This window comes from Puma concolor, chromosome B2 (assembly GCF_028749965.1).
Source record: "Puma concolor isolate L17-30 chromosome B2, mPumCon1.1.hap2, whole genome shotgun sequence".
Taxonomy (NCBI): Eukaryota; Metazoa; Chordata; class Mammalia; order Carnivora; family Felidae; genus Puma; species Puma concolor.
The window spans coordinates 12729858-12749399 of record NC_141671.1 but is presented as its reverse complement, the minus strand read 5'-3'; the positions used below and the strand labels follow the sequence as shown (position 1 = coordinate 12749399).

Sequence of the window (19542 nt, the reverse complement as noted above, 5' to 3'; positions counted from 1 at the left end):
CCATCTGGTTCTTCAATTTCAGTCTGGTTAATCTGGTTAATTTAACTATGAGAGAATTTCCAGCATAGTTTACAAAATGCTCTAATATAAATTCCGGTAGACTGAATGTCCTTTTGCACATTTAAAGACCTCTCGCTAAAACTGCTCAGTGCTAAGAAAACACCAAGATGCTGGATAAGACAGCCACGGTATTTCTGCCTGAATTTTTTTCTTTTTTTTACAGAATAAGGGACAATCAATTTTCAGTTGCCAATAGAGAGTCACCAAGGATTCAACAAATACTAAGTTTCTAAGTAGGAACTGGCAAGGCCAAAACATAAAGAACAAAAGCTTTTGAACTACATAATGTACAATAACTATCATCCTTTTAATGGTTACAACAAATTAAGACTTTTCCATTCTTCCCCCAACACAGACATGAAATACAGAAAGTGAAAGACGTGACCTCTGTACCTCTGTCTCATTACAAATTTAGAACGTCGCTGTTGTCAGAACGGAACTGTTGCTGGTTATTGTAGCGTCCTTATTTTTTAGGAGGACAATGTCCATCAAGTGCAGCCAGGAACATGTTCCTCATCCACACTGTGGAAGCCTTTTCTCTTGTTTTAGCTGTTAACAATTATGCCCACAACCAATGGAAACCAAAGAACTAGAAAGAAAGAATCATAAGAAATTAAAAAAAAAAAAAACAAAACAAAACACCTGCCATTTATAAACCTTTCTGTTACGAAGAGCGACTATGTTTTAGAAAGACATATGATGTATCAGCACAGGTGTGTGTATATATATGTATACATACATATATATATGTATACATACACATATATGTATGTGTATACATACACATATATGTATATGTATATATGTATATATCCATATATATATATCCATTTAAAAATACCAAACAGTAGCGACAGGTCCCTAGCTAGGCTGCAATTTGGACAATTTGTGTGGAAATGGCATGACTCCGTCTTGTGACACAAAGAGCAGATGCTACCGATTAACAGACAAAAATGTCTCAAAGACTTGTGCAAACGTATGAATTTGCATCGTGAAGTCAGCTTTGCCGATTATAAGCCAAATAGTATAAAGTGATGAAGGATGTGTGGTTTTTCTTTTTAAAAAGAGAGTCAGTGAGATCAATTAGGAAACTTTCATGGGCCTTCCTCTAAGTAACACATGGATTTGAAGGAAAGTACTTGATGAATCTTGCTTTTTATGTTTAAGAAATGGGGAGAGGGTAGTATATGTCGTGTATTGGCCGGTGTGTTCAATGGGACGACAAATTCCATGGTGAAATGTCATGCTACGCTAAAAATAAAACGAGGACTAAAAAGATTCAGATACATTTGGGAAACACTTTTGAGGGGCTCTGGTGTACTGATATGTATTGTAAATCTTAGAGAAGCATGCATCTTGGCCCCAAACACATTTGACCACAGGACAATTTTCCCAGGAGACGTAAGCAACTGGCAGATACACACTGACCAAAATGCACCCTAGGACCCAATATGCCAAGCCAGTGGTTCTCAAACTTTTGGTCCCAAGTCCCCTTTGCACCCCTAAAATGTATTGAGGACCCCAAAGAGCTTTTAACGAGGCAGATGATATTGAACAATGTCCGCTGTGTTACAAATTAAAACAGAAAGTTTTGAACTACGTTAAAATTAATTCATTTGCTACAAATGATAATAGACCCACTGCCTGTTACATAAAATAGCGTCTCTTCATAAAAAGCAACTACATTTTCCAAGACAAAAAAGGTTATTAAGAAGAGTGACAATGATTTGAACTTCGGCAAATCTCTTTCATACCTGGCTTAACGGAGAAAAGTTAAGTTTTCAAATGTGCCTCTGCATTCAATTTCTTGTTCTATAGTGTTTGCTTGAAGTATAGGCTGGCTGTGGCCATGACATGAACTCCGAAGGGCCAGGAGGAAAGGGCACACTGTCAAGAAAACACCTGTTTACTTGGATTCTTCCAGGTAAGACTGTGTGAAAGGTGTACCCTTTAGACTTCTTTAGCAAATGCTTTTTTTTTTTTAAGTTTATTTATTTTTGAGAGAGAGACAGAGGTTGAGTCGGGGGTAAGGAGCAGAGAGAGACAGGGAGACACAGAATCTGAAGCAGGCTCCAGGCTCTGAGCTGTCAGCACAGAGCAGGTGCCCCTAAATAAACATCTTTTTAAATGTTTATTTGTTTTTGAGAAGAGAGAGAGAGAGAGAGAGAGAGGGAGAGCATGTGCACGAGTGTGTGAGCAGGGGAGGGGCAGAGAGAGAGGGAGACACAGAATCCGAAGGAAAGCAGGCTCCAGGCTCTGAGCTGTCAGCACAGAGCCCGATGTGGGGCTCAGACTCACGAACCTTGAGATCATGACCTGAGCTGAGGTCAGATGCTGAACCAACTGAGCCACCCAGGTGCCCCAGCAAATGCTTTCTTTTAATAATCTAGGTCTTAATAATCTAGTAAGGCTCTACTTTCGCTGAAGGCAATGAACTTTTTAAGTGCCCTGAGAAAGATTCAGAAAGGCCTGTTGCATGAAATCAGTTAACAAAGTAAGTATGTAATTATAAACCATTAACTACTTATTAAGAATGACTAAAGAACACTGGTTATCTTTGGGTGTTAACGTACACATGTAATGATAATAATAATAATAATAATAATAATAGCTAATATTTGAATGTTAAGTCCTCAAATTACATTATCTCCTTGTAGCCTTAAAATCACCCTCAGTGGTAGACACTTCTGTTTTCTATTTTGAGACTATCATTTATTCTCAAGTTTACTTATTTTGAGACAGGGAGAGTGAGCAGGGGGAGGGGCCGAGAGACAGGGAGAGAGGGAGAGAATCCCAAGCAGGCTCCACACTGTGGCCTAGAGCCTGACGTGGGGCTCCATCCCACGAACTGTGAGATAGTGCCCTGAGCCAAAATCAAGACTTGGACACCCGACTGACTGGGCTGCCCAGGCGCCCCCCACCCCCCGTTATTCTATTTGTAATAAATGAAGAAATACAGGTGAATGGAGTGAAGTAATGTACTCAATGTGCAAACTAACTAGCAACAGATTCAGGACTCCAACTTCTGTCTGACACCAACGATTCTCTCTTAACTCCTCGTTTCCAGCTCACGGTCACGGTTTAGGAATCCAGATTCTTCCTCTGGCCGTGATTCCAAAAAAAAAAAAAAAAAAAAAAAATCATGAAATGCCTTCTTCATTTTCCTGTTTCAAAGTGAGTAGCTGCTCGATGAATTAGTTCGGAGCCCACACTAATGAATGTGTATAACAGGAACATCCTTCCGCCTCCCAAAGCACACTGTCCACATCATCCCGTGGAAAAAAGAAGTCTCACTCAAAAGCCACATATGTTGGATGCTTGAAGTCCACTCTGCTGATTCTTAAAAAGTCATGAGGACGCAGCACCCGTAATGATGCTCTGTGAAGAAAACCCGAGGTCCCTTCATCCTCTCTTTATTCCTCTGAAAGCACATTTATGAAAACAGAGGCAATCAAAATGCCAGTCATCTCTAAGGCACCACAATAAGGCAAGGAGAAAATGCAGGCAGACCTCGTTTTACTGTACTTCGCTTTAGGGCTCTGATCAGATATTTTATTTTTTACCAACTGAAGGTTGGCGGTAACCCTGCCTCAAGCACGTCTATCGGCGCTGTTTTTCCAGCAGTATTTGTTGGTGTCGTATCTCCGTGTCACATGTTGGGAATTCTCCTATCTTTCAAATTTTTTCATTATTATTATGTCTGTTAGGATGATCTGTGGTCACTGAAAGCTCAGATGATGGTTAGCATTTTTTAGCAAGACAGTATTTTTAAATTAAGATATACATATTGTTTTTGAGGCGAGACGCTATTGCACACTCAATAGTCGACAGTATAGTATAAACTGTTATGTACTAGGAACCCACAAATTCATCCGACTCATTATTTATTTCTTTTAAGTTCTTTTCTAACATTTATTTATTTTTGAGAGAGAGACAGTGTAAGAGTGGGGAAGGGCCAGAGAGAGAGGGAGACACAGAATCCGAAGCACACTCCAGGCTCCGAGCTGTCAGCACAGAGCCCGATGTGGGGCTTGAACTCATGAACCTTGAGATCATGACCTGAGCAGAAGTCGGAGGGACACTTAACTGACTGACCCACCCAGGCGCCCCCATCTGACTCATTTTATGGTGACATTTGCTTTACTGCAGTGGTCCAGACCCAGACACGAAATACCTCATGTATGTCTGTATTAATTGCCCTTTTCAAGTGCTTTCTAAATCCTTAGCAACCCTGGGTCACCATGCACCTCTGGCCATTATGTCTCTAACCTCAATGGCTTTCCTTCTGCTACCCCAGAATCACTGAAAACATACTGAATAACTTCCTAGATCAGTGTTAGTCATTTTCCAACTCCCAGTTCAAGACAGCTGCCCTTCCAGAACTACTCCAGCCCTCTTTCCTCCAAGCGCCTTGGGCAGGAAACCCCACCCACATGGGCTTAGTTGTGTACTCCCTCACAGCGGGAAATATGGCTTCACCAGTATGACTCTCGTCTTGCACACCTATAAGCAGATGCCGAATGCTCTCAAGAACTTCTGGAGAAGCTCACAGCACTTCCCGAGTGCCGAACACAACGTATCAGGCTTGTTTGTATTTTTCGTGATCGGGTGGAGACTGAAGAACATAGGAGTGTAATTTTATGTCCGTTTTATTTTTAAACGTCTTTAGATCCTTCGGTCCCAAGATTAGACAAAATTAGCAGTGTCATTCAGCCAGAAATTTTAGGTATTTTTTAAAGAGAAAAAGAGTAGTCTGCAGGGCAATCGATGGTGTTCACTGAAAACTCCATGCCAGTTTATTTGTGACATTCTCAGAGTAGACAGAATTAGGTCCATCCTAATGTGAATTGATTTTAGAAGAAAGCAGGAGAGTATACTAACTCTTGTCAAAAAAAAAAAAAAGGTGGATTTGGGGTACACCCAGAAATCCATTGATTGCGTCTTGCCCTTTCTAAAGGCTCAGCCATTCTTTTTTTTTTTTTTTTTTTAATATTTATTTTTGAGAGAGAGAGAGACAGAGTGTGAGTGGGGGAGGGGCAAAGAGAGAGGGGGAGACACAGAATCCGAAGCAGGCTCCAGGCTCTGAGCTGTCGCACAGAGCCCGACGCGGGGCTTGAACTCACAAACTGCAAGATCAGGACCGGGGCCGAAGTCGGACGCTTAACCGACTGAGCCACCCAGGCACCCCAGACTCAGCCATTCTTAATGACATCCATTACGTGCACTTTCGGGTCCCACTGAAGTGTTCTGTATCTCTGCTTTCAATATGAGTACCCAAACTGGCATGGAGCTTTTGAATGAATACGTCTGTGGTCCACAGACCACAGAATACAGAAGATTCCAACTCATTCTCTCGGCACCGTAATTACTCTTGGCAAAATTATGCTCCATACTTTGTATGGATGCAATGATCTAATATCAGGTCACAATAACACCTGGTAATCCTTCTATACTTTGTCAGCCTTACAAGGCATTTCATTCTCCTCCAAAACTGCCCTTTCTCTCAAACCCAAAAAAATCCCTCCAACCCCCAAAATTGGACGCTGTGTATATATGCAAGTGATAGGGTTAGGATCAGGCCTGATTTGGTTTTTGTTTTTTTCTTTTTGTTTTTTTGTTTGTTTGTTTTCACCATGCCCAAACCTCTGCACAGAAGTCAAGAACAGGAAGCCACTGTAATGGTTCATCTTTAGTTATCTAACTTAAATATTGGGTTTCCATTTGTGAGCTCCATCACTGGATTAACAGAACCATGCAAATTTTGGCCTTCCTCTGAAACTTAACAGCCCCGATCTTCACACTTTTTATCATTCTTGGTGGAAATTTTCAACAACCACAAAGGTGGGGAAAAGGGTGTGTGGCCGACTGACTTCTTAGTCATATTTCCTGATGTTGCCATTTTAGTATATTTTAAATATTTACTTAGGGCAACATTTAAGTAATTATAGTTTATGAAGCACTGTCCTCTTCTGTCCTCTTTTTCTGTCTTGGTAGACCCCTCAGTGTGCTGCTCCACAAAAAAAAAAAAAAAAAAAAAAAAAGGGCTGAGGTTCTCATTTGGTGAGCACTTCTCCCAATGCTCTTGAAATCTGAAGTGAGCAATCTTAGGTTGGGAAAAACTTGTATAATTTTTAATGTTTTTTTTTTTTAATTTATTTTTGAAAGAGAGATAGACAGAGTGTGAGAAGGGGACGGGCAGAGAGAGAGGGAGACACAGAATCCGAAGTAGGCTCCAGGCTCTGAGCTGTCGGCACAGAGTCCGACGTGGGACTCCAACTCGTGAACCGCGAGATCGTGACCTGAGCCGAAGTGGGACACTCAACCAACTGAGCCACCCAGGCGCCCCTGAGACTGGCAAAAATTTTAAACCGTCTTTCACATTATACACTGGGACAGCTCTAAACTGACACTTCCTTTTTGCCTCCCTCCACATTCACGTTGGTGGTGTCCACACAGCCCTGAGCAGCTGACCCTCAGACCACCCAAGTGAAGCCGAAGGAGCCACTGGCTTTGACTCCCAACCAAGAAGGGGTAAGTTACGGATCAAAAAGAAAAGCAGTAAAGCAGTGGTGGGTGGTGAGAAAGACTCTGAGGTCCCGTCACTCTTAGGGATCCACTGAGCCTGTTCCCTGGTCCCCTGACATCACTGAGTTGCCCAAATGGAGAACTCCAGATTCAGCACTTTGCCTTCCCCCATATTTCACAAGTGAGCTGGTTCCAAATCCTGTCAATTCTACTTCCTGGTCACACTGCTGGAGTCCTTCCCTTCCCACTCCTCTGGAATGCAAACTGGTGCAGCCATTCCGGAAAACAGTGTGGAGGTTCCTCAAAAAATTAAAAACAGAACTACCCTATGACCCAGCAATGGCACTACTAGGTGTTTATCCAAAAGATACAAAAATGCTGATTTGAAGGGGCAGGTGCACCCCAACGTTTTCAGCAGCGCTATCAACAATAGCCAAAGTATGGAAAGAGCCCAAATGTCCAAAGACTGATGAATGGATAAAGAAGATGTGGTTTATATATCCAATGGAATACTACTGGGTGATTAAAAAGAATGAATTCTTGCCATTTGCAACAACATGGAGGGAACCAGAGTGTATTATGCTAAGTGAAATACGTCAGAGAAAGATAAATATCTTCTGACTTCACTCATATGTGGAATTTAAGATACAAAACAGATGAACGTAAGAGAAGGGAAGGAAAAATAAGATAAAAACAGGGAGGGAGACAAACCATAAGACACTCCTAAATACACAGAACAAACTGAGGGCTGCTGGAGGGGAGGAGGGTGGGGCATGGGCTAGATGGGGGATGGGCATTAAGCAGGGCACTTGTTGGGAGGAGCACTGGCTGTTGTATGTGAGAGACGAATCACTGGATTCTGCTCTTGAAACCAATATTACACTGTAAGTCAACTAACTCAAATTTAAATAAATAAATTTTACAAAATGAAAAACTGAAAAAAAAAAAAAAAGAGAGAGATCTGGAGAAAACAGATGTGGAGAATGTGAAGACCAAGAACCAACATTTCATTCACAGATATTTTGTTGTTGTTGTTTTCTGGGTTTTCTTGGTTCATCTGTATTTGGGGTCAGGTTTTTTTTTTTTTAATCAATTTGATTTTTAATCATTAAGAATAATCCTAGAAGCGGGGCGCCTGGGTGGCGCAGTCGGTTAAGCGTCCGACTTCAGCCAGGTCACGATCTCGCGGTCCGTGAGTTCGAGCCCCGCGTCAGGCTCTGGGCTGATGGCTCAGAGCCTGGAGCCTGTTTCCGATTCTGTGTCTCCCTCTCTCTCGGCCCCTCCCCCGTTCACGCTCTGTCTCTCTCTGTCCCAAAAAATAAATAAACGTTGAAAAAAAAAAAAAAATTAAAAAAAAAAAAAAAAAAAAGAATAATCCTAGAAGCATGTCCTGTTAACCCATTGCCAAGCTGCATTGACACGTTTCATGACTGCTTGAAAGGCCATGTATTAAAAACACTACCAGAAGGCAAGTTAAAGAAAAGAAAAATATAATGATCTGGGATATTTTTTTAAAGCAGTTACTGGGGCGCCTGGGTGGCTCAGTCGGTTGAGCGTCCGACTTCAGCTCAGGTCATGATCTCACGGTTCATGGGTTTGAGCCCCGTGTTGGGCTGTGTGCTGACAGCTCAGAGCCTGGAGCCTTCTTCAGATTCTGTGTCTTCCTCTCTCTCTCTCTCTGCCCTTCCCCTGCTCACACTCTGTCAATCTCTCTCTCGAAAAATAAATAAACATTAAAAAAAAATTTTTTTTAAGCAGTTACTAAAACAGAAACAAATGTTATTTTAAATCTCTGGCTCACTGTAAACTGACAAGATATGAATATGAATTCTACCAAGTAATATATAACAACTGCTTCTCACCACAACCACATGCCAGCAACTCAAGTCTACATTTCATTTGGATGTTACATGCGGAGCGTATCATCTAGATTACAAACCACCCTCATCCGAGTGGATGTACTCCAGCTAATGTTTGAGATCATGACATGATTAGCTTTAAAAAGCTGAGTAGAAAACTATTCTTAAATTTGGTTCTACAAGAAGTCACTGCAAAGTTTTAAATATCTAAAACCAGTGAGAATATCCGAAAAACTGTAAGACGATGCCATCATCGTCTCAATGTTAGTCAAGTCATAACACATTTCTTTTATGGGTGCTTTGGAAGGAAATTCTGCCAAACGCTTGTCTGAAGTAGAGCAGAAAAGTATCTGATATGGATCATGCCCTCAGGAAGGGTATCGCCCATGTGGGAAGACAGTATATACACAAATGACACCACCTCTTTGCAGTAGGGTAAGAGAATCCGAGAAAAGCTCTGGAAATTTAGAAGAGGAAACCATTTTATGTGGGAGAGGGTCTCAGGGAAGGATCCACAGAGATGGTGGGCCTTCAGGATTAGATGGATTGGCATTGTAAACTCATGTTTTCATACCTAAAACGAAAGTCCCAGGAAAAGGTCAAACGAATCAGTTTGTCCCTAGGCTAACATCTACAGAGTAACTGCTGGGTGTTAAGAAATGCACAAATGTTGGGGCGCCTGGGTGGCTCGGTCGGTTACGTGTCCGACTTCGGCTCAGGTCATGATCTCACGGTCCGTGAGTTCAAGCCCCGCGTCGGGCTCTGGGCTGATGGCTCGGAGCCTGGAGCCTGCTTCCGATTTTGTGTCTCCCTCTCTCTCTGCCCCTCCCCCGTTCATGCTCTGTCTCTCTCTGTCTCAAAAATAAATAAACGTTAAAAAAAATTTTTTTTAAATAAAAAAAAAAAAAAAAGAAATGCACAAATGTTATCTCCAAACAACCCCCTAATGACAGCCTGGTTGTAACGGATTCAAAAAGGACTCAGAGACTCATTGACATTCTCAAGAGTCATTAGTTTTTGTTAAACACTAGTAAGCCAGGGGCGCCTGGGTGGCTTAGTCGGTTAAGTGTCCGACTTCAGCTCAGGTCGTGATTTCATGGTTCGTGAGTTCGAGTCCCACATCAGGCTCTGTGTGGACAGCTCAGAGCCTGGAGCCTGCTTCAGATTCCGTGTCTCCCTCTCTCTCTGACCCTCCCCTGCTTGCACTCTGTTTCTCTCTCAAAAACATGTAAATACTAAAAAACAAAACAAAACAAAAAAACATTAGTAAGCCAAAATGGTGTTTAGATCAACACTTCACAATTAATCACACAGAGAGGATGACAGTCTTAAGAACAACGAAAGGTCAAAATCACTATGTATCTTGAATATAAATACAGCTTAATACAATAAGGATTTGGACATGCAAAAAACAAATCACATGCCCCCCCAATATAACTGAAGTGACAAGAATGTCATGGATTTCAAATATTTACTCTGCCCTCTAACATCAATATTATGCAACAATTTCATTTTGCACTGAATTATTAAAATACATATTTGCTTTAAAACAGTTATTCACATTGTTTCTCAAAATGTGATCCAAGAACCTTTTATGTCAAATGCATCACAGGAGAGTGCTTATTAAAAATGCAACCCCCAGACCTACCCCTGACCCACTTCATCAGGCTCCTTGGGCCCAGGAGTCTGAATCTTTAACAGGTCCTCTCCTTACCCCCAAGCGATAACTACCTGTACATGTAAGTGTTCAAACCCTTTGTCTGTCTGTCCTACCCTTCCCCACCCATCTCCCACTCCTCTTCTTTCACTGCACGGTGTCTTTGCAAATTTAAAATATTTTTTTAACGTTTATTTAGTTTTGACAGAGAGAGACAGAGCGCAAACAGGGGAGGAGCAGAGACAGAGGGAGACACAGAATCCGAAGCAGGTTCCAGGCTCTGAGCTGTCAGCACAAGGCCCGATGTGGTGCTTGAACCCACGGACTGCGGGATCACGACCTGAGCTGAAGTCAGATACTTAACCGACTGAGCCACCCAGGCGCCCCGTGTCTTTACCAATTTAAACAATTACTTTTCAACATTGTCCAAATCTTCCGTGTCACACTACACTGGCTAAAGAAAAATTGTTTCTAAAGCACTGAAATTATACCACTAAAAAGAGGATTTCAGTAGTCCCACCCCCCTTTTCCAGGGAGGATACGTTCCTAGCCCCCCACTGGATGCCTAAAACCTTAGACAGTATCAAACTCTACATATACGTTTTTTTTCTATATGTATATGCCAATGATAAAGCTTATTTTTTACTGAGTTATAATTAACATATTACATTACTTTCAGCTGTACAAGACAGTGATGCAATATTTTTAAAAAAATTTTTTTAATGTTTATGTATTTTTGACAGGGAGAGAGACAGAGGATGAGTGGGAGAGGGGCAAAGAGTGAGAGAGACACAGAATCCGAAGCAGGCTCCAGGCTCCGAGCTGTCAGCAAAGAGCCCGACGCGGGGCTTGAACTCACAGACCAAGAGATCATGACCTGAGCTGAAGTCGGACGCTCAACCGTCTGAGCCACCCAGGCGCCCCTTGATGCAATATTTTCCTACGTGAGGAAATGATCACCACGACAGGTCTAGACATCATCTGTCGCAACACAAAGTTATTTCAATATTATTAACTATATTCTCTATGACGTACGTTACATACCTGTGACTTACTTATTTTCTAACTGAAAGCCTGTACCTCTTAATCCCCTTCACCTCTTTCAACCATCTGCCCACATCCCTCCCCTCTGATAACCACCACTTTGTTTTCTTTATCTGTTTTCTGTATTTGTTCACTTTGTTTTTTAGATTCTACATACAAGCGAAATCATACTAAAAAAAAGTTTTTGAAATAAGTGAAACCGTACTGTATTTGTCTTTCTTGGTCTGATTTATTTCACTTAACAGAATACCCTCTATATCCATCCATGCTGTCACGAATGGCAAGATTCTATTCTTTTTTATGGTTGAATAATATCCCCCTGCATGCATATATCCTTTACCCATTCATCCATTGATGGGCACAAGGGTTGTTTCCGTGCCTCGGCTATTGTAAATAATGCTGCAATGGACACAGGGGTAAAAATATCTTTTCTTATTAGTGTTTTTGTTTTCTTTGGATAAATACCCAGAAGTGGAATGGCTGGACCCTATGGTTCTTTTTTTCATTTTCTGAGGAACCTCCACACTGTTTCCCGAAGTGGATACGGCAATGTACATTTCCACCAACACTGCACGAGCGTTCCCTTTTCTCCACATCTTTGCCAAAACTTGTTACTTCTTGCATTTTTGATAATAGCCATTCTGACAGGTGTGAGATGGTATCTCATTGTGGTTCTGATTTGCATTTCCCTAAAATGATTAGTGGCACCGAGCATCTTTTCCTGCATCTGTTGGCAATCCGGATGTCTTCATTGGGAAAATGTCTATTCAGGTCTCCTGCCCATTTTTTGATCAGGTTGTTTGCTTTTTTTGTTACTGAGCTACATGAGTTTTTCACATATTTTGGATATCAACCCCTTACAAGAGATACCATTTGCAAGTACCTTCTCTCATTCAATAGGTTGCCTTTTTGTCTTGTTGATGGTTTCCTTCTCCGTGCAAAAGCTTTTGTTTGATGTAGTCCCACTTGTTTATTTTTGGTTTTGTTGCCCTTGCCTGAGGAGACAGATCCACAACATATTGCTGAGACCAATGCCAAAGAGCTTAACTGCCTATGTTTTCTTCTGGAAGTTTTATGATTGTAGATCTTACATTTAAGTCTTTAATTCAATTTGAGTTTGTATATGGCATGGAAAATGGTTTACTTTCATTCTCTTACATGTAACTGTCCAGTTTCCCCAACACCACTTATTCAAGAGACTGTCTTTTCCCCAGATAGGTTCTTGCCTCCTTTGTTGTAGATTAATTCACTATATAAGTGGGGGGTTATTTCTGAGCTCTCTTATCTGTTCCATTGGCCTGTATGTCTGTTTTTGTGTCAGTACCATACTGTTGTGATTTCTGTAGCTTTGCGGTATAGTTTGAAATCAGAGGGAGTGTAATGCCTCCAGCTTTGTTCTCCTTTCTCAAGATTGCTTGGTTTATTCGAGGTCTTTTTTGGTTCCATACACATTTTAGGATTTTTGTTCTAGTTCTGTGAAAAATGCCATTGGTATTTTGTTAGAAATTGTACTGAATCTATAGATTGCTTTGGGTAGTACAGACATTTTAACAATATTAATTCTCCCAATCCATTAGCACAGTGTATCTTTCCATTTATTTGTGTCATCTCTAATTTCTTTCACCAATGTCTTATAGCTTTTAGAGTACAGATCTTTCACTTCTTTGGTTAAATTTATTCGTAGGTATTGTATTCTTTTTTATGCAATCATAAATGGGATTGTTTTAATTACTCTGATAGTTCATTATTAACATATAGAACACATATGTTTCTATAACATACAGAAACACAACAGACATCTGTATATTAATTTTGTGTCCTGTAACTTTACTAAATTCATGTATCAGTTCTAAAAGTTTTTTGATGGAGGCTTTAGGGTTCTCTATGCATAGTATCATGTCATCTGTAAACAGCAACAGTTTTCTCTTCTTTTTAATTTGGATGCTTTTTATTTCTTTTTATTGCCTAATTGCTGTGACCAAGATTTCTAATATTATGTTGAATAAAAGTGACTAGAGTAGGCAACCTTGTCTTGTTCCCATTCTTAGAGAAAAAGCTTTCAGCTTTTCGCCATACAGTATGATATTAGCTATGGGTTTGTCATATTTTCTTGAGGTACATTGCCTCTATGCTTGCTTTGGTGACAGTTTGTATCCTAAAAGAATGCTGAATTTTGTCAAATGCTTTTTCTACGTCTATTGAGATTATCATATAATTTTTATCCTGTGTTTTATAAATGTGGTCTATCATGTTGATTGATTTGTAGATGTTAAATCATCCTTACATCCCTATAATAAATCCCATTTGGTCATGGTCCATGATCCTTTGTCCTTCTTTTTCTATTTCTTTAACTATAACATTGGATTGTCTATTTGAGATTTTTCTTGTTTCTTGATGTAGGCCTGTATCACTACAGGATCCCTCTTAGAACTGCTTTTGCTCTATCCCAAAGATTTTGGAATGTTGTGTTTCCATTTTCATTTGTCTAGAGTATTTTTTGACCTCCTCTTTGATTTCTTTGTTCACCCATTGTTTCATAGTGTGTTGTCAATCCTGTTTTTTTTCCAGTTTTCTTCTTATAATTAATTTCTAGTTTCATACATTGTAGTCAGAGAATCTACCTGATATGATTTTAATCTCCTTAAATTTATTGAGACTTCTATTGTGCCCTACCATGTGATCTATCCTGGAGAATGTTCCATGTGCACTTGAAAAGAATCTGTATTCTGCTGTTTTTGGATAGAATATTCTATTAAGTCCATCCACCTGATACAATGTATCATTTAAGGTCAATGTTTCTTTACTTCTTTTTTGTTTGGATGATCTATGTATTAATGTAAATGGATATTAAAGTCCACTACAATTATTATATTGCTGTCTATTTCTCCCATTACTTCTGTTAATATTTGTTTAATATATTTAGATGCTTCTATATTGGGTGCATAAATGTTTACAAATGATTTCTCATCTTTTTTGGACTCTGACCCCTTTATCACTATGTAATACCCTTCTTTGTCTTTTGTTACAGTCTTTGTTTCAAAGTCTATTTTGTCTCATAAAAGTGTTACTACCTCAGCTTTCTCTCCATTTCCTTTTGCATGGCATATCCATTCCTTCACTTTTAGTCTGTGTGTGTCTTTAGATTTGAAGTGAGTCTTTCATAAGTGGCACACAGAAGGGTCTTATTTGTTTATCTATGCAGCCACTCTATGTCTTTTGATTAGAGAATTTAGTTCATTTACATTTAGAGTAATTATTGGAAAGTACATACTTACTGCCATTTTGATTACTGTTTTCTGGCTGCTTCTGTCGTTCTGTACCTTTCTCCTTCTCTCCCTTGTGGTTCGATTGTTTTCTTTGGTGTTATGTTTAGATGCCTTTTTTTTTTTTTTTTTGCTTTTGTGTATTTCATATAAGTTTTTTCTTTGTGATTACAGTACATTTTATGTATGTAATAGTCTCTTTTGACAGTAACTTAAGTGTGAACATATTCCAAAGTTTTATATTTTTACCCCCTCCCATTATTTTACATTTTTGATGACACATTTTACACCTTTTTACTTTATGTATCCCTTAATTATTATTGTATTTTTAATTAATTTTGCTACTTTTGTCTTTACCCTTCATACTTGCTTTATAAATGGTTAATCCACTACTTTTATTTTGTATTTACCTTCTCCTGTAAGATTTTTACGTTAGTATGTTTTCTTACTTATTACTAATGATTAATTAGTGCCTTTTCTTTTTAGATCAGAGAAGTCCTTTTAATATTTCTTCTAAGGCTAATTTAGTAGTGATGAACTCCTTTAGCTTTTGCTTACCTTGAAAACTCCTAATCTCTCCTTCAATTCTGAGTGATAATCTTGCTCGGTAGAGATTTCGAGTTTTAACAATTTGTTTCCTTTTTGCGCTTGGAATATGTCACACCATTCCCTTCTGACCTGTAAAGTTTCTGCCAAAAAAAAAATCTTCTGATAGTCTTATGGGGTTTCCTTTGTGTGTAATACTTTGCTTTTATTCCTGTTTTTAAGATTCTCTCTTTATTCTTCACTTTTACTCTTTTAATGTGTGTTGGTGTGTTTCTGCTTGTATTCATATTATTTGGAATTCTCTGGGCTTCCCAAACCTGAATATCTGTTTCTTTCCTCAGATTAGGGAAGTCTTCAGCCATTATTTCTTCAAATAATTATTCTGGCCCTTTCTCTCTTTCTTCTCCCTTTGGAACTCCTATAATGCAAATGTTATTCCACTTAATCATGTCCCAGAGGTCTCTTAAGATATCCCCATTTCTTTCATTCTTTTTTCATTTTGCTACTCATTTTCATTTTCATTCTGCCTGGGTATTTCTCATTGCTTTGTCTTCCAGCTTACTGATCCATGCTTCTATTTCATCCATTCTATTGTTGAACCCTCTAGTGTATTTTTCAGTTCCGTTACAACTTCTGTTTGGTACTTGCTTATGTTTTCTATCCCTTCGTTGAAGTTCTTGTGGTGTTCATCTATTCTTCTTCTGAGATAAGTGAGCATCTCTATGACCATGACTTTGAACTCCTTATCAGGTAGACTGCTTACTTCCATTTCATTAAGGTCTTTTTCTGGGGATTTGCCTTGTTCTTTAGATTGAACACATTCCTCTGTCTCTTCGTTTTGCCTATCCCTCTATTGGTCTTTGTGTATCAGGAGAGTTAACTACCTCCTTCAGTTGTGGAGTGGTCTTGTGTAGTGAAAGTTCCATGTGGCCCCAAGGCTCAATCTTCCCTGGCTACCAGAGCCAGGTGCTCTATGGTCATCCTGATTGTGACAGGGCCACGGCTGCTGCACGGGGAACGTGGGGCTTGGCACTCACCAGCTCAACTATGACCTACCCACTGCAAAGGGAGGACAGGGCTTGGGGCACTTGCTTGACCCAACGGTGGCTGAGCCACTGTGCAGGGAAAGGAGGGTTCAAGCCCTTGCCTGTCCATTTGAGGTTCTGTCTCTGTGCTGGGTGGGCCAGGCTCAGAGTGGCCATCCAGGCTGATCATGGCTTGGTTGCTGTAAAGGGAGGGTGGGGCTCAGGGTGCTCGCCAACCCGACTGTGGCACACCCACTACATGGGGAGACCAGGGCTTGGGGCACTTATCCCACCTGGTTTAGGCTCAGCGGCTGCACAGGTTGGGTGGGGCTCAGGGTGTGAGACTAGCCCTGCTGAGGCTCTGGTGCTGTGTGGGGTAGGCAGGGCACGGGGCAGTCATGCCAGCTTGGTTATATTGCAGCGTGGGTACAGCACACCCTCCAGTTCTGGCAGGCCAAACAAAGGGTGTCAAAAATGGTGCCTGTTGGCTCTTTCGCCGGCAAGATAGACCGACGTTGCAAAACTATCATCCGTCAACATTTCCATCCCCCCCCCCCCATATAGTCCCTGCAGGATCTTGCCTCTCCAGGAGCAGCTTTAATGTAAGTGGGTCTCCTTCACTCATGGTCTAAGTGCTTTTCGGTCTGTGGATTTCGTGCTGAATCTCTGGGAAAGTGGGTTTGCACATGAGCCCTTAAAGAACAAGATCTCCATTCCTTAGAGTTCTATAATTCTCCTGGCCTTAATCCCCACTGATTTTCAAAACCCGAAGCTTAGGGGGCTTGTGTTTCTGGATCCAGGCCTCAAGGTCAGCATGCTTGATGTGGGGCACAATCCCTTCGGTCTTCAAGCGAGCGTTCACAATTGGGGGTCCTTCTAGCTTCTATGGTCACCGTGTCCGGGCTGGGGTCCCAACTGGGCTGTGCCTCTGCCTCTCCTACCCTGCTCCATGTGTCTCTTTTGTGTTTTGTTGCAGAGGGACTGTTCACCTAACTCTCGAGTGCTTTTTGGAAAAAAAAATTACAGATGTAGCTGTTTATTTTTTATGTCCGTGGGAGGAGGTAAGTTCAGGGTCTTCCTATCCCGCCATCTTGAAACCATGTCTTCTAATCAAGTTTCATTTATAAATCAGGCACAGTAAGAGCAACAACTAACAACAGAACGACTATAAACATATACTGTAATAAGAGTTATGTGATGTGGTCTCTCTCTCAAAATGCCTTATCGGTTGGCACCCACCCTTCTTCCCATGATGACGTGAGATGGTAAAATGCCCGTGTGATGAGATGCAGTGAGGTCAATGACATCGACACTGCGATGCAGCGTGAGGCTAATGCTGATCTTCCAAAGACAGGCCAGAGGAGGGCCATCTGCTCCTGGGGGGACTACTCTATTTCAAGCAATTCTCATAATTCCTCTTTTTTTTTTTTTTTGGCTTATTTATTTATTTTGAGAGACACAGAGAGAGAGAGAGAGAGAGAGAGAGAGAGAGCTCAAGTGGGGGAGGGGCAGAGAGAGAGAGAGAGAGAGAAAGAGAGAGAATCCCAAGCAAGCTCCATGCTGCCAGCAAGGAGCCGGACGCCAGGCTTGATCTCACGAACCGTGAGGTCAAAGCCTGAACCAAAGCCAAGAGTCGGACGCTTAACCAACTGAGCCACCCAGGCGCCCCATAATGCCTCTTTTTCTATACATCTAGCTTGAGTCAGCAAAATCCGGTGCTGTTAAAATGCTTTCGGTTCTGTGATAGGCTTAATAATGCCCCACCAAAAAATGTCCACATACTGATGTCTGTAACGTGTGAATGTTACCTTCCACGGACAAAAAGAATGTCACAGATGTGATGCACTTCAGAATCTTGGGGTGAACGCCCCAGATTATACAGGTGGGCCCAGTGCGATCACAAGGGTTCCCAGGAGCAGAAGAGGGAGGCAGAAGAACAGAGCAAAGGGAGAGGTGACCGCAGGAGACGGTCCAGGGAAAGGCCGTGTTGCCGGCTTTGAAGATGGAGAAAAAGGTCACAAGCCAAGGAATTACAAGAGGCCCCTCCGAACCAAAAAGGGCAATGATGCGGATTCACCCATAAGGAGCTGAGCCCTGCCGATGCTTTGACGTTAGCCTGGGGAGACCTGGGTTGGATTTCTGATCTACAAAACTGTAAGATAATAAATCTGTGTTGTTTTAAGCCACAAGCTTATGCTAATTTGTTGCACTAGCCATAAAAACTAATGCAGGCTCTTGGAAGAAAACAAAACAAAACAAAACACTCAGGTTACCTCTAACCCTAAGGCCATGGCCCAGTGGCCCACACACTTTCAGTCTTCCCAAACACGTAAAGACAGAATCCCAAATATTCCCTCGGGCACAACAGAGCTATGGACCAAATAGTTTCAAACATTTCCTTTACCCACTTCTGCCCTTATTCTCCTCTTCCCATTGTCACCTGTGGCTTCTCTTCCCACCTTCGAACGTGACAGACTGGTTTATCACCTTGAAAACTACAAAGAGGAGAGGGTCGAGGCCAGGGTTTCTGAGCTCCAGCACTACTGACATTTGGGGCCAGATAATTCTTTTGTTGTGGGGACTGTTCTGTGCACAGCAGGGTACTGAGCAGTATCCCTGCCCTCTACGCACTTGATGCCAATAGAACCACCCCCCGCCCCACTTATGACAACCCAAGATGGCTGCAGACATCGCCAAGTGTCCTCGGAGGCAGGGAGAAATGGCCCCCGGCTGGGATCCACTGGTCCCACGCATACATCTGTTTACCTAGCGCTTGGCAGCTGTCTCCATCGGTCCCTCCAGTGGAGAAAGAAGACTCCAGCATGGATGCAGATATATTCTTACATCGCAGCTGGTCTCATTCAAACCAGTTTCCCATGAATTCAGTCTGTTTGGCATTTTAAAACAGTTCTAAGTCAAAACTCAACCACAGGCTTTTTTAATGGCCCCACCACACTTATTCCCAGCCACAGTCAACGGAAACATGGCTGTTCCACGATGACCCACAACCCAACCCTGCCAGTGAGCTCACAATCCATTCTGCCGCTAGAAAGGCTAAAAGCTTGCTATGCGACGGTTACCAGTAACTTTCTAAAGCCCTGTGCAACTTTATTACCTAAACCTCATTAATAAAAGTCCTTTCCATCAGAAGGTTTAACACGGTGTAAATCAAATAGGAGATGACTGGAAGCCTGATTGATGACAGGACAGATGTTTTGGAGTCAGATCTTGGGAAACAGCCATTGTCCTGGAATAGGAAGCCAGTCTACCAGAGAAACAGATAATGTCCTCTGCGAGTCCTAAGAAAATGAGTTAAACAAAGATGTTAAAAGACCCTGCTTTATGTAATTCTTAATTCTGCTCAGACTTGAGCATCTCAATTCCAAAATAACAAAACAGTAAATGGGAAACACAGCTCCTGTTCTCCCCGGAATCTGAAACACAACTACCAGCTTCCAACACGGGATGTTAAATTCAAAGGATCATTAACTATTAGTCTGATCGAAAGCCACAGCCACACTGAGCCCTGTGAAGTCTCAATGGAGGTGACTGAGCTGCACAGA

General features: G+C 41.4%; 1 protein-coding gene across 14 annotated transcripts in view; it reads right to left on the bottom strand.

Moving 5' to 3' along the window:
• The window catches only part of ATXN1 (ataxin 1), a 416282-nt gene that overhangs the window by 311529 nt on the left and 85211 nt on the right, over positions 1-19542 (bottom strand). Inside the window, exon 3 of one of the 14 annotated variants that reach the window (XM_086706201.1) lies at positions 454-649. The exons of the other annotated variants lie outside the window; for them this stretch is intronic. The gene's annotated coding sequence lies outside the window, so the exon portion shown is untranslated. The remainder of the gene's footprint in view (positions 1-453; positions 650-19542) is intronic. 14 annotated transcript variants of the gene reach the window in all.